The sequence below is a fragment of the Parasteatoda tepidariorum genome, chromosome 5 (assembly GCF_982258835.1).
Source record: "Parasteatoda tepidariorum strain Cologne lab strain chromosome 5, Ptep-v5.0, whole genome shotgun sequence".
NCBI classification, from domain to species: Eukaryota; Metazoa; Arthropoda; class Arachnida; order Araneae; family Theridiidae; genus Parasteatoda; species Parasteatoda tepidariorum.
Genome location: NC_141759.1, coordinates 47156991 through 47172772, shown reverse-complemented (window position 1 = coordinate 47172772; position 15782 = coordinate 47156991). Strand labels below are relative to the sequence as shown.

At 25.8% G+C, this 15782-nt stretch overlaps 2 long non-coding RNA genes across 2 annotated transcripts in view; one reads left to right on the top strand and one right to left on the bottom strand.

The window, feature by feature from the left end:
• LOC107457182 (uncharacterized) overlaps positions 1-727 on the bottom strand; it is a 40898-nt gene extending 40171 nt beyond the window's left edge. The window contains exon 1 of the long non-coding RNA XR_001585807.4: positions 464-727. This is a non-coding gene — a long non-coding RNA (uncharacterized LOC107457182). The remainder of the gene's footprint in view (positions 1-463) is intronic.
• The window catches only part of LOC107457176 (uncharacterized), a 269336-nt gene that overhangs the window by 137203 nt on the left and 116351 nt on the right, over positions 1-15782 (top strand). The window lies entirely within an intron of this gene.

The window sequence follows — 15782 nt, the reverse complement described above, 5'->3', positions numbered from 1 at the left end:
ATGTAATCAAGCTCAAAGAATCTATTTTTTTCAATTGTATTATTCTGGTATATACTCCATTAGAAAAAATAATATCACTTTTACTTGCTCATCTTTTAAGTGATAGAAATCAGATAATTTGAAAACAATAATTCACAAACTTTATTTTGAGGGAAATTTTAACATTTTAAATAATTCTAATCCACGATTATGAATTTTTATTCAAGTAGTAAGCAATTTATTTATATGATTATACATGTCATACTACTCCACAAATTTAAAAAAAAAAATCTTACCACCTATTATTTCTTTTACACTCCATCCTAAAGATATAAGACCTCTTTACGCAATAAATCAATAATATAGACATCAAAACACTTTAACCTACATTTTATTTCTGAATTCCTTCACCCTAACACAGTTTGAAAAATAAATTTCCACTTATTTGAATTATTATCATCTGATTTAGAGCTGAATCACTTACTAAGGAGTTAGTACGCACTCTTCGTCATATTCCAAAGGGAAAAGCACCCGCATTCCCTGCGGCTCTACTTTCTCCCGCCTTTCTTCGGTTCGTCAAGGGACTGGAAAATATCCCCGACAGCGATGAAAGCCGGATTCTCGACTTTTGATTCTCGCGGGAAAGGAAACGATTCTCGCGGCAGTAAACAAGTCTTCTTGACGCCGAAAGGACGTCTTTTTTTTTCTTTCAAAGTCGTATTGTTTTTTTTATTTATTTATTTAGAATCAGGTTTAATTAAATATGAGATTGTTTTTATACGTTGGTTTTTTTAAGAGTTTTCATGAAAGATACAATAAACCTAAATTTAAAATTTTTCTTTTTTAAATCGTGTTAATGAAACTCTTTTGCATTTACAGTTTAGTTTTAAATTAATATTTTACCAAAATAAATATATAAAATATATTGCTATTAAATCTTACTCCTTGAAATGTGTTACTTAATAAGGAATTAATTTTGATTTTGCAAATTATAATTTCACCCTAAGTAAAAAGGGGGCTAATTGCTGAATAATTACAAATTTATATATATTTTTTAGATAAATCTTAATCGATCGATTTCAAAATCTGTTTTTCATCCATTATATTAAATCAAAGTTTAAAATTACATTTTTTTTTTATAAATGCATTAGTAATATAATTCTTATAATATAATTGAAGTGCTGTTTTTAATATAAAAACAACAATTTAGATCAGGAAGTTATACAAATCTAATGTTGTATTGCTACTAAATCTTGTTCTATAAAATGCCTTATTTAACGAGACATTAACTCAGATTTCAAAGTTATAGTTTTATTTAAAGCCATTAGTAGAACATATTATTATTTTAAATTACAATTTTATTTTTTTGATAAAAATATAAAATGTAGATTTAAAGTTTTTGTGAAAAAAAATCATTATTAAATTAAGTTAATAGCGAAATAAATAAAAAAACAAATAAATTTTCGTTCAATTATTAAAATTTCAGCAAAAGAAAAGGGGAATATATATCATTGAATATTTTTTCTTTTATTTACATTTTTAAAACAGAAGTTTCTGTGTTGACTTTAAAAATGTATAGCTTTTAAAGCAATTGAAGTAAAAAATTACAATTTAAAGTTGATTTTAATGTGGAAAAATCACTCATCTATACACAAGAAAAATACATACAGTACGAATTGAGATAAACATAGATTTTAACACAATAGTGTTCACACAGTGCTCGAAATTGTGCGTTAATCTTTAGATTACAATATAAATTGTTATAGAACTAAATTGCAACGGATTTAATTAAAATATTTCCATAAAATTATTCCGTTTGTTTTTAAATCATGCATTCTTTCATAAGCTATAATGTTATGGTTCATAGGAGCTTTATATCATAACAAAGTAATTAAAATCATCCACAATTGTTGTAAAATATATTTTTTCTAATAATTTTAGTTTGTCTCATTTACGTGTACAACGTTAAAATTTCATTTAAAGCAGGTAATACAAGCAATAGTTAAGTAAAAAAAAGTATTCTGAATTTGAAATTGAAAAAATAATAATGTAAATTTAATCGAAACCTGTTAATGCTATATATTTTCTCTATATCAGTTTATGACAAAAAGTAACAACAAATGTATAAAATAAGATAATTTTAATTCTTAACAACTAAACTTTTAAAATAATTTCATTGAAATATTATTTTGAGAAAATGCACTTAATACTTAAATAATAAAAAACCTTTGTTATTTAAATCTTTTACTTAAGAATATTTTATTTATTTTAAACTCACGATGGTTAAATGTATTTTATTCATTATTTCATCACAAATAATTCTAAATTTATTGAAAAAAAAATAATTTAAGTTATTACACCACTTTGAAGGATGTAACTTGCATTTAGTTTTCTGCCGTTTATATGTGCTTCTGATAAAATTAATCTTTAATATGGCCTTGAAGCTAAGAAGAAGGTTAGAAATATTTTCAGTTGAGATTAAGAAGTTATTAAAATTTATTAAAAATAATTTAGAAATGGAATCTTACAAAAATCATTACTAGTAAATAATTTAAAGATATTTTCTTGGAGTATTGATCTCTTGTACACAGTAAAAATTTTTGGTGTGTTGTTAAGCCCATTTTTGGTAGTGAGGTAAATTGAATTTTTTTATAGTGCATGTACCCACATTTTCCATTTTGTTCTTCATGGTTAGAGTTTTACTTATTCATTTGTTCATTTATTTATTGAAAACACGTATTTTCATTCGCATTAGTATCAATTTCTGATTTTATTGCAAAAACATCACGTTTGAAAAAATAAATATCTTTGCACTAATAATTTCAAACAGTTGTTATTTTGTTAATTTTATATGTTTTTTCACTCGATAACTACAGTTCTGTACTTTAAAATGTACTTAGTTTACCTAAGTACCAAAAATAGTGTCAGCTATACACCAAAATGTTTTACAGTATATAACACTTTCCTGGAATCTAAAATGAAATCGAATGCTAAATGAATAAATGCTAACCGAAAAGACTAAATGTAATTAAATTACAGCAAATTAATGAAGCGGAAACATTTTTTCCTATTTTTATTACTTCTTAACAACTATTTATTATTTTCATTGCTTCTAAACAGTTATTCTATAAGTAGTTATTTTTTTATTGAATAAATGATTTATTGATTTCTGGAACTTTGGTTAGCATTTTATCTGAAAATTATCATAAGCATTGAACATTATGTTATATTATGTATACAAAGACCACATATTATATAATAGTACAAGTTTAGCATTATATGAAAGCTAAACCATTCACACATAAATTTAAGGTACGATAATATTTCATGCAATTAATAGCCCTGAAATATTTTGATCTGTTAAATTACTAAAACAGATATTCTAAAAACTAATTACTCGTACTGAAATCTCACTTATCGAAAAATTCCAGTAGAAAAATACATTGAAAAATATTTTTTTTCTGTGAAAAAATTCAAATTCGTCATTATTAGAGTTAAGTTCATCATAGTATTTAAAAAAAATATTTAACTATCTCTTGAATCGTCATGAAAGGAAAATAGCAATGAGACATACACTAAACAAGGGAAGTGTATCAATAATTTAATAGAAAATGACAATTTGTGCATTTTTTGTATTTAATTCATTCCCAATGAATAAGCAAATAATAGATAATGATGCAAGGCATATAATTGACACATTTTTATTTTGATCACGTGTTTCATTGCCAATCGAAATTATCTTTCAGGAATTAGAAACCTTGCTGTTTTTCTAAATAACACGTAAAAATTTTTTTTTTACTATATATAAACTCAATGTAAATAAAAACATTTTGCATATGAATAATATTTGTGAATGAATGATATTTATTTATCTTATTTAGGTTATAAATTAATAAAACTTTTGGGTATATAGGAATATACTTTGTTATTGGTTTACAAATTGTAGTATTTATTTAAAAACTATTACAAATATTTTTATGCCTATTCTACTTACTATTTTACTTAATATTTCACTTACTATTTCAACAATTATTTTTATGATAAAATGAAAATAACACATTATGTAAGCAACACGCAAGCGTAAGTTATTTATAATATGGCATTCAAAAAACTATTGTCAGTGAAAAAGTTTTTTTTCATTCTGAAACCATATAACCCTTTAATTTCGGAAAAACAAGCTATATTCTAGAGTAAATAAAGTTAATTTTTTGATAAAATAAATCATATACATATTTTTTAATAAAAAATAAAATAAATGTTATGTATTATTGTTTTATTGTTTGAACATTTATTAATGTTTTATATTAATGTAAGAACTTTTATTGAGTGTTTATATATTTTTATTGTTTGATTATATTTTAACAGCCAATAGTAGTAACTAATGAATGGAGTTGTAGCATTCCCTATTCAATTAAACATTCCATTTCAATTTCCTTCTCTTTTCTTAGTCCACAGCAAACAACTACAAAAGATTACAGATTCAAAAAAACTAAATATTTTAAGAAGATAATTTTCGATTCGAAGACGATCAAGATGCTTATAATTTTTCTTAAATATTTAAATAGGGATTCGAAATTTTAGTTTTTTTATACTATACTTTAGAATATTGTAACTTTAAAAGATTCAGAATGAAACACAATTTTTTTAAAAAGATTCTAAAATTATAATAGTATAAAGTTTTTTCAAAAATTTGAGTATAAGAACAAATCTCCTACACTATCCTTCTTCAAAATGAAGAAAACAGTTTAGTTGACATGATAAGGGAACTTTCTGAGAATGATTCCTAAGACTAATTCATTAAGATTAAATGAATATTTATTTAAACATACAATAACATAATTATGATATAAAATGTATGAAACTACCAATATCACATAACCATAAAACAGCTGTATTTTAACCACTATAATCTTACAGCTATTAATATTTATATAATCATGCAACTATTAATATTCATATATTATCGTTTAACCATATAATCGTAGTATATTTAAATCACAGGATGAACCTTTTAATCATTTTTATTAATTAAACTTAAATTACATTTTGATAGCCTTCAAGATAATGAAACTAAAACAGTAACCGTAGCTGGCGAGCAGGGAATCGAAATCTTGAACAATTCTCTGTTAGAATAAAAACACATTTCGTTTCAATTTTTCATTTTGCCACAAACAACTCCGGAAGATTTCAGTTTTAAAAAATGAAAAAGTTGAAGAAGATAACTTTCACTTTTGCATCAAGTCGCTTACAATATTTTAAAAACCAAATCGCTGCAAAATCCTTAAGCAGAAAACGACTACCGAGTTTCCCCTTAAATTGTTCCACTGCAGAGCAGAAAACAAGCGGGAGAAGCGCAATTTACGGAAAAAGAATATAACACACCCCCTTTTCTTACTACCACTATTTTCTACTAAGAACATACCAGCTGTGTCTATTCGCATAGTTCTTCAGAGCGCAAAAGGAGGATGGTAAGAAATCCTTAAGCAGTAACATCACGATTCGCATAGAGTATACGTGCTGTGAATCGTCTGCTTTGCGCAAAAGAGTCTCTGTATAAATCGTCTGCCTTTTGTATATTATTTTATTTGTTCCACATCCTCCCTACACACCAGATATAGCTCCATGCTCCTTAAAACCTCCAAGATGAGCTGCGTGGGGTGTACGACATTGAAAGGAGAGGGGGGGTTCTACACTTCTTCTTTATACTCGATGCGTAAGCATAGTACATAGTGTCAACAATTTTAGGAGATTTGTAGTGATTTATAGGTTTGGGAAGAAAAAGTGGTAAAGGAGAAAAGGGTGTAAAAAATGGGAATTATTATATGTGTTATTTTTTATTTTCTAAGTAACGTTAATTTTGCTGATTAACTATTGCTCGTATCGATGCAGCAAATTTCCATTGTGATTAATACATTTTTAATTTTGCGTTGTAGAATTAACAAATTTCTCTATTAAAAATGCAATCAAACAGGTATATTGTACTTTATTTTAGATTTAATTAAAAAAAATAATTATTTTGTAACTATCAAAACTGTAATAACTGGTGAGAAAAAGGTAAGGGAAAAAGAAGGCAAAAAATATAAATTGTTATTTATAATTCATTCTTCTTATTTACTTTTTACTATTTACTTTATTATCGTTACTTTTTTTCTGAGTAACGTTAATTTCTGATTGAATTACAAATGTTCGTCGTTAAAGCAAATGAAACATCGTTACAAAATAATATAATGTACACATCGTAAAAACAATTGATATTTTCATAGCGATAACTGCACAGCGAAAAAAAATTAGGCAAAATTACCGTACTGTATGGCAATAAGATTTCTGATAAAAAAAGAAAAAGAAAAGAAAGATAAACAAAAACTTAAATATATGATATTTAAACAATTCATTTAATATATTTTTCTTCTTAATTGGTAATGGTCTATCGGAAATTCTTCATTTTCAAAATTATAGTTCTTATTGCTACACATTGAGTAAAAATACAAAACTAAAAGTAAAATTAACCAAATAAATGATTTTATTCTATGCTCTAAGGTTTTATGACGAAATTTTAAAAAAAATTCTCAATTACGAAATTTTATCTGTCATTATTATACAGTATTTTACTGTTAATTTTTCCAAAATCATTAGAAAAATTACCAAGCTTTTTGAAGATTCCATAGAGCAGGAAATACTGTATGTTTTACCGTATTGAATTGGTTCAGAATTACAAATTTGTATGCATACGCACATTTAAATATTCTGTTTTATTTATATATATTCGCAAAAATAATCATTTCCATTTAACGAACTAAAAGAGGTAATATAGTATTGAAGATATTTTAGAATTCGCGTATTACAATATTAAGAAAATTTCCATTGCTTTACCTACTGTTCTTCTAACTACTAATTTAAAATTTTTTAATTAATAGGTAATCTAATTAATAAAATAATTTTTTTAGCAAACAAACGAACGCAAAAAAGAATTTTTCAAAAATTTTGTCAAAAAACAAACTATGGTTGGAATATAAGTCATAAATAACTTTGATAACGCTTGGTATTTATCTCTTTCGGGGCCGAAAAAAAATTTAAAACAATTATTTAAGCCAGTGTTAGTTATTTAATAGTTTTAATAGATAATTTGAGTCTTGTGGAAATGGGTAATCGGCTCTCTGGTTATAGTACTTAATATATTAATGTAAGTACCTATTATACTAGACGGGTTCTAATACTTTCATCTAATAAACTAATATAGGTACTATTATTGGTACATAATATATGTACTCTTTTAACATGTTTTAAGGTGCCCAATATAGTACCAATATAGGTTTTTTTTAATCCGTTGTTTTTACACGTACGGAATGTTTTGTAAATGTAATGATTATTTCAAGATGTTGGATTCATTTTTAAACTCTAAGCTTATGTGCTGCAAGGTCAAGCATTAGCAGAAATTTCCGGCTACCCAAACTTCTCCATCACCATCATCATAGACACGACAGCCTGTGAGGGGCCTTGGCCTTCTCTGTGGCATTTCTCTTTGATATTTCCCTTGTTGCCAGCTCAATGCACTTTATTGCTTCAAAATAATGGATTAATGGTGTATATTTATAAACCTGTATTAATGGAGTCTAGCCATCGAAACTAGCTCTCTAGCAGTTCATCTATGTTTAGATATTTCATGTGTTGAGCTAGTAGCCTTTAAACAGCAAATTTGAGCCATAAATCTCATTCTGTTTAACTTTATAAATATTATTACATCAATGATATGATCCATTTAACTTCTTTTAAATTTTATTACATTTATTGCACTATTTCAGATTTATTAAATTCCAGCAATAAAGGATTATGTTGAGCAGAGTTTTTAACATGCCAATCAGAATGTTTTTTTATTATTCATTTGTATTATAGAAAGGTGGAACATTCAATCTTAATAATCTGAAAGCACAGCTGGGTTAAGCCGACTTTGTAGATGACATAATGGTTGCTTCAGAAAATCATTGTTCAACCGCGTGACCTCACCATACAGGGTGGATTAATCTGACTAGCCCCAACCCCTTCAATGGGCAAACCACCCTAACGGGATCATTTCTGCTTCAGCACCCACTTTGAGGGACCACTTCAACCCCCTTTATCACTGCCAACCCCCTCGTTTGAATGTGTTTCTCTTTAATAAGTAAGGATGCTGACGAAAATAGGGTACCACGGCACCCATTTTTGCACCCTCTCATTTTCTTATTACTTGCTAATTGCATTGGATTTGCGGCTATGCAAACCTCGTTATCGCTGGAGGAATTATGTTGTGTCAATTTTTCAGAACAAATTTTTTTCTTCTTTAAAATAAACATCATTAAATCTTAAAACAGTTATTTTATTGGAAAACGTTTGAAAACTCAGCAAATTTCTTTTAACCACATTTAGTGCTTTTTTTTTTTTTGAAAAAGTAAGATTTAATGTTTTGCAATAACAGTTTAAATAAAAAATAATAATAAAGATTATAGTTTTTAAAATGAGTTCATTCATTTAAGTTTCAAATATTATTTACACGTCAATAAAAGATCATTAAAACATTTGTAAAACAAACGAGGATTTCTTTCTGTATTTCTATGTTTTTTTTAAAAATTTTTATATCTTTATTCATTTTTTATTTATTATCAATTATTTATTCTTTAATTAAAATTTATTGGAAAATAAATATTGAATTAAGCGTTAAAACCATTTGGAAAAGACACTAATTATAATTTAGATGAACTAAGCTTTATTCAAAATAAATTCAAATATTTAAATTTAAATTTTTTTCATCAACTAAAATGCTAAATTATAGAGGAATCACCATAAGTAGAAAACGTTAGAAATCGCGTGTAGCTGATGGAGCCAAGGCCTGTAGGGCTACTAAAGATGAAGAAAAAATTTTTTTAAACAAAGATAAAAAAAAAATTGTTTTTGAAAAAAAGTGAAACAATTAGTTTTTTTTAATTTTAAAATTTAAATAAAATTAAGCCTTATAATTTTAAGCCCAATACTCATAAAGAAAATACATAATGCCATCCACTTTAGTAAAAGTAATTTCTTGAAAATAAAAAAATGGGTCTGAAATTCGCTCTTCAAATAATATATTTAATTATATTAGACTTAATTTCAGTTTTGATAATTGTCTTAAAAGCTATTGTTTTGAAAGTCTGGCATGCTTTAAAAATTACTTCATTCGATAAAAAATTGCTTTTTCTAAAATCTTTCTTGATATAAATGTCGTGTTTTATTTTTCTTCTTTCATAAAGTGATGTGTAAGTTAAAAGTAAAAAATAATACTCAGTTATATTTATTGAATAGTTATGTATAGAATATTTCTGAATTATCTGTTTCATTTCAAATGACCTAAACTTATTTCAAGGTAATAAATTTTGTTTACCTAAACTTTCAACTTTTATCAAACCAATTATAGTTACTCAAATTGATTGAGTTTATTAAGGTTAATTTTAATTTATTCTAAATTTTAATTGCGGATTATTATTTTGCTTTTGCATCATACCTAAATTAGTCAAACGAGATAAAAGAAACTAAAAAAGCATTGCAAATTTTTCAATGATGCATATTATAACATCATAATTATACTTAGGTTAATAAATTCATTTTTATATGAAAGTAAAGCTGCAATTTTGTTATGTTAATATTAGGGTAATCATATCATTAAAGACATATATTTAAAAACCCACTATTTAGGTTAATGAATGATTAAAAGCACATAAAAAAGTATATTTATCAGTTTTAAACTATATCATAATTAAATTCTAACTGATGCATAAGAAGAAAAACATTTTAAAATATATTAGTTTTTTACTAAACGAAATTATTAGGTTGCGACAAATATTAAATTAAAATATTTATAAAATTTATCTCTATCTTTTATTATTATAAAAAAACTGAGAAATAGCTAAAGAAATATTCGCTTCAAATGATAACGCACCAAAATCTCTTTCCTAAGTTTCCCTTTTCAAACAACGCCAATTTAATGTTTATCGATAAAAATCAGCCAAAAAAATAAATATCCTCCCAAATTTGACGCCAGATTAAGCAGTTTCTTTTGGGGTGATATTGATAGCAGAAACCGAACAAAAGAAATATATTCTTTATCTACAACCAGTTGCATGTTGAGAGCCAGTTCGATATGGGGAGTCAACCCTAAAATATTGGAACAAATCTATAGTAGGAATCTGTTACGATTCTGAAATTATCTTCGTTCGCGTCATCCTCCCTATCTATGAAGAAGGGAGAAACTGATGGTTTTATCTATCAACTAGTATATGGTTGCTATCTTGGCGATTTATCAATGTTTGGCTGCATTTTAATATTGATTGGAGAATTAGAGTTTCTAGTAATTCAACTTCTAATCAATCATTTTAGTTATTGAATAATCAAAGTAAACTATTTTCAATATGCCCCGACGAAATCTTCATATTTTTTGTCAACTTTATTTTAAATGAATATATTTTTAATTAAATATATTCTTAAATGATTATATTTTTTAAATGAATCTATTTTTAGATATTTCACGCTTTCTCTGTTCTACGAAACTCTTTTTCCAATGATGCAATATTAATTTCATTTACGTAAAAAATACTATTAGAACTCACAGCATGAAGCATAACTGTAAAATTTATTTTAAAGCAGAAATCATTTCTTACAGTAAGAACACAATTAATGACTTTAAAAATTTATAGTGATGAGCTACTTCACATCAAACTGCTCCTTAATACTCTTTCCAGATAATTACACAGAGGATTTTCGGATTTTTGAACTGAGTAAGAAGACAATATTCAGAGACATCTTATTACCAAACTAGAAATTGTTGTGTTTTTGCTGAAATAAGTTTTCTGGCAAAATTTTAAAATGTTGCTTGCAATTACATCGACCATAACCTTTCAATTCAATTACTTCTTACATAAAATTTCCTTAAGAACCTTACAAAATCAGACGAAGTCTTTGGTTTCAAATACCTCTTCCATCAACCTCTTTTTTAAATCTAAATTAACTTTACATCAATTCTTTTGTATTTTTTAATTATAATTATAATTTTTAATTATAATTTTTATTATTTCTCTTTCAATGATTCTGAATCGAAAAAATATTACCCTTTTTATTTTTGACGAATTAGTTTTTTTTTAAAAAAAATTAAAAAGTGAAGTGAAAACTAAATTTGTTTTTCAAATTATATATTAATATTTTTTTTAAAAGAGAAATTTAATGACTTTTTATTTTTTATTCTTTTTCATGAGATAAAATTTAATCTCAACTAAGGACAAATGTCCTTTGCATCAAAATATATTTCCACCAAAACATTATTAATACTATTATTATTATTAAAAATCTGAAATGTTACAATGGCATTGCTAATTTAAAATAATCTTTAGCCTCGTTGTTTCGTCCCAACTGATACGTAGGAAAAGCTTACACGTAATGAAACATTTCGAAAATAAATCGAATATATAGTTTTTAAAACCCTTATCTTAGTATGGTTAATGCTTTTTCTTATTATATGAAAAGATAAACCCTTTTTAGAACCACCATAAAACTCATAATAAAATTTTGTTAATAAAAGAAACTTTACAGCTCTTTAAATCTCATCAAATCAAAAACTCAGAAAGCTCTTAGACAAGCTAAGATAAGAATACTGAAAGTTATGATACTTTAAATAATACTGATATTTTAATACTGATGCTTTAAAGAGTACTGAACTTACATTCGCTAAATATAAAATGGATATTTGTAATCTTAACAAATGTAGTGTCATATTTTATTCAATAAATTAAAAGCAATTATGCTATATTTTTAACAAGAAATAAAAGATGTTTATGTCAGCAAATTTTCCAGTACTCCCATATTGATATAAAATGAATGGGCATTTTTACACCTAATGAATTCTAAAGCGTAATATTATGCGAAAAAGTCAGCTTTTGGCAAATCAAAAACTTAGAAAATTATTAAACAAGCTAAAGTAAGACTACTGAAAGTTATGATACTTTAAAGAACACTGATACTTTAATATTGATACTTTAAAGAATACTGAAACGCCGACCGGCCTGTGTAGGGGTCAGGAAACTGGCCTTACATCAGAAAGGTTCTGGGTTTGAATCTCTTGCAAAACATGGATGTTCTTTCATTACTATCTCTCCTTTTTTTTGGGGGGGGGACAACGTTAACCCGCCTAATATGGCGCCCCTAAAAGAGAAGCCAACAAATCTGTCCTTCAGATGCCTGTATGACTTAGGTCATTCTCCAGGTGGGCATTGAAAAAAAAGAATACTGAAGTCACCAAATATAAACTGAATGTTAGTAAAATTAAAAAAAATCTAGTGTCATATTTTATTCAATAAATTAACAGCAATTATGCGTTATTTTTAGCAAGAAATGGAAGATGTTTATGTCAGTAAATTTTCCAGTACTCCCACATTGATATAAAATGACACTTTGATCATATGAATGGGGAATTTTTACACCAAAAGTCTTCCCCAATGTAATATTTTGTGAAAAAGTCAGATTTTGACAGCAGTAGTAGGTAGGATAAAAAAAAATCAGAAAGGCATAGTAATTTAAAAATATTTTATGCATACATTATGAAACCGTTTTCTCTCGTCATAAGCAAAATCCATCCAAAATAACCCCTATTGATAGGGGTTTTCTGGAAATTTCAAGCTTCCCCTCTAGTGCGTCGTCTGCAGCCCACCAATTTACATGACATTAACTTGCTTTTCCACCCACAATGCCTTGCGGTTATGAGGGGTTGGTTTTAAAAGTAGGGGGTGCATGTACTTCCTATTGTCTCTTTAAGGAAAATGAAAATCAATGAGCGACAAAAGACGACTGGTGACTCTATGAGAACGAATATTTTCATTTTTTGATTGGAATCGAACGGAATCACTATCTTGAAGAGTCCTCATTCCCCCCTTTTTGCAATCAGAAAGATGATTGAAAGACAAATTGCGTGGTCATCAAGCAAGATGGAATATGTCACTGGAATATGGACTATGAATATGAAGTAAATATGGAATATCATTTCTTACTTGTGTGATTCGTTGGAGGAAATTGAAGCAATATGATGTCATGTGTGATGATTAATAGGGTAGTTTAGTTTAAGAAATGTTTCCTCCACTGGCAATTTAAATGGTATACCAATAAGTAACGAGAGAAATATTGTTAGAAAAATTGTTTTTAATCAATCAATAAGAGACAAGAACATAATTCGAGAGTTTATCATATGTATTACCATTTTCAAAAATATTTATGATTACAAAAGAAGCTGTTAAAAAAGAATGTATATCTTTGTGTCATAAAGAAATTGTATATATTTCATATTGATTATTATGACTGTAAATTTATAAACCATCGATAGTAAAAGAATAATAAATGAAAATAAAACATGCAGGAATTGAAAGGAATAGTCAAATATCTATTAATATAAAAATACTCAATTTATTAATTTTGAATATTTCATAAAATAATGATATTATCGATTCCCTTTAATAATTTGTAGTGACACTTTGATATATATGTATATATATATATATATATATATATATATATATATATATATATATATATATATATATATATATATATATATATATATATATATATATATATATATATATATATATATATATATATATATATATATCGAATATATATATCGAAGTCAATTTTACAAAACACCATATTTACATTCCCAGATAGCAATGCAGGATTCATTTTAACGTCGGAAATAACCTTCCCAATAAGGTTTATAAATGATTTAGCACATTGTTAAATTTAACAATGCTAGTCTAGTTTACGCTCTATTAGGTACCCATAAGGCTTACATAAACAACTCTTTTATATCTAGATTAAATTGCCTTTACAAAACAAGGCTAGAAAAATGAGAATAAAAATTGAGAATGAATCATTCGCAAATTAAGAGTAGAAAGCGTTCTCAAACCGATGATAAATTCACCTTAGCAAGGTTTATTTTGCATTTTTTGACCATCACGGAAACAATGTTTATTTTCACTGGCTTTTCTATACTTTTTTAGCACTTTAAAAGTGCAGGTTAGCTTGATCCTTAATTTTTACACACAGGCAACATTTTGCTTTTGAAAGCTGAATGAAAAGCTAAAAACAAGGTTTAATGAAAAAAACTTCGCATGCTAATATTTCTACTGTGTTTAAAAAAAGGATTAATTAGTTACCCTTCCTATATTAATCAAATAAAAATAAAAATACGTAGTTTGCAGTAAAGTTGCCATCTATCTGGGATTTATAGTGTTATTCGTAGCGTTATTTTTCATTGTCTAGGATCCCAAAAAAATACATATTAACTTCGAGGATTATGAAGCATCCTCTATACATTTATATTGATAAATGTGTGGGTTTTGAAAAAAAATGTAAAATTATAGCTCACCTTTAACTTATGCTGCCAGATTTACAATTACAAGAGAAAAGTATACTTTTACTATTTAAGCATGATATTTAGTTCTAACTTACTCACGATTCATTTTAACATGAAATGCTGATAAGTCGCCAAATATAGTATCTTGGCTTACATGCTAAACAACTCTGAGTAAAGCTCCTTACTATGTTATGTTCTGGAAGCGTGGCAGAATTCAGCAACGAAGCAGAAAAGGAAACATTCGCTGAGATTTCTGCTAGATTTGGTTTCACTGGCATCTGGAATGTTGCATTCACATCTAATATCTATCAGAATAGAAATAAAAACTTATATTTACACATAGGCTCTTTTTTCATGCTTTATATACATAGGTTTAATTCTAACAAATAACTTCGAAAATAACTTCTAATGGTTATATGAAAATTAGTTGTAATTTTGTTTTCATTGATAAAAATTAGAACAAAAATAGTTATTATATATGCTAATCTAAACCCTATGATTTATCAAATTATTATTATTTTTTTTTAATTTTTCATTCTTTTTTAATTTTTCATAATTCAATAATGAAATTTTGCAATTATTATATATGCTAATCTAAACCGTATGATTCATCAAATTATAATTTTTTTAATATTTTTTCATTCTTTTTTAATTTTTTATAATTCAATAATGAAATCTTGCAATATATGCTAATCTAAACCATATAATTCATCAAATTATTATTTTTTTAAATAATTTTTCATTCTATTTTAATTTTTCATAATTCAATAATGAAATTTTGCAATATATGCTAATCTAAACCATATAATTCATCAAATTATTATTTTTTTTTATAATTTTTCATTCTTTTTTAATTTTTCATAATTCAATAATGAAATTTTGCAATATCTCTCTCGTCACGCATCCGATAATTTTTTTCTCAATAATTTATTTATTTTCTAATAATTTCGTTTGATTATAATTATTTTATATTATGATTTGCTCGTTAGTCATTAGTATAAAAATAAAATTAGATCTTTGCACTTAAGTTTTTTTCGCGCTTAATATGCATAGGTTTAATTCTAAAGAATAACTCTGTAAATAACGTTCAATGCTTATGCAAAAATTAATTGTAATTTTATTTTTTCCTACAAAAAGTAGAAAAAAAATACTTATATTACTATAAAAAGTTAAATAGGAAAAATAGCTAATAAAAACCATATGATTTATCCAATTATTTTCTCATTTATATATTTAATTAAGTTTATTTATTTATTCTTTGTAATTCAATAATTAAATTTTCCAATCATTCTTCCTTCATTCATCTGATAATTTTTTCTTAATTATTTATTTTGTTTTAAATCATTTCTTTTGATTATCATTACAGTATATTATGATTTGATCATTATTCTTCAAAATAGATATT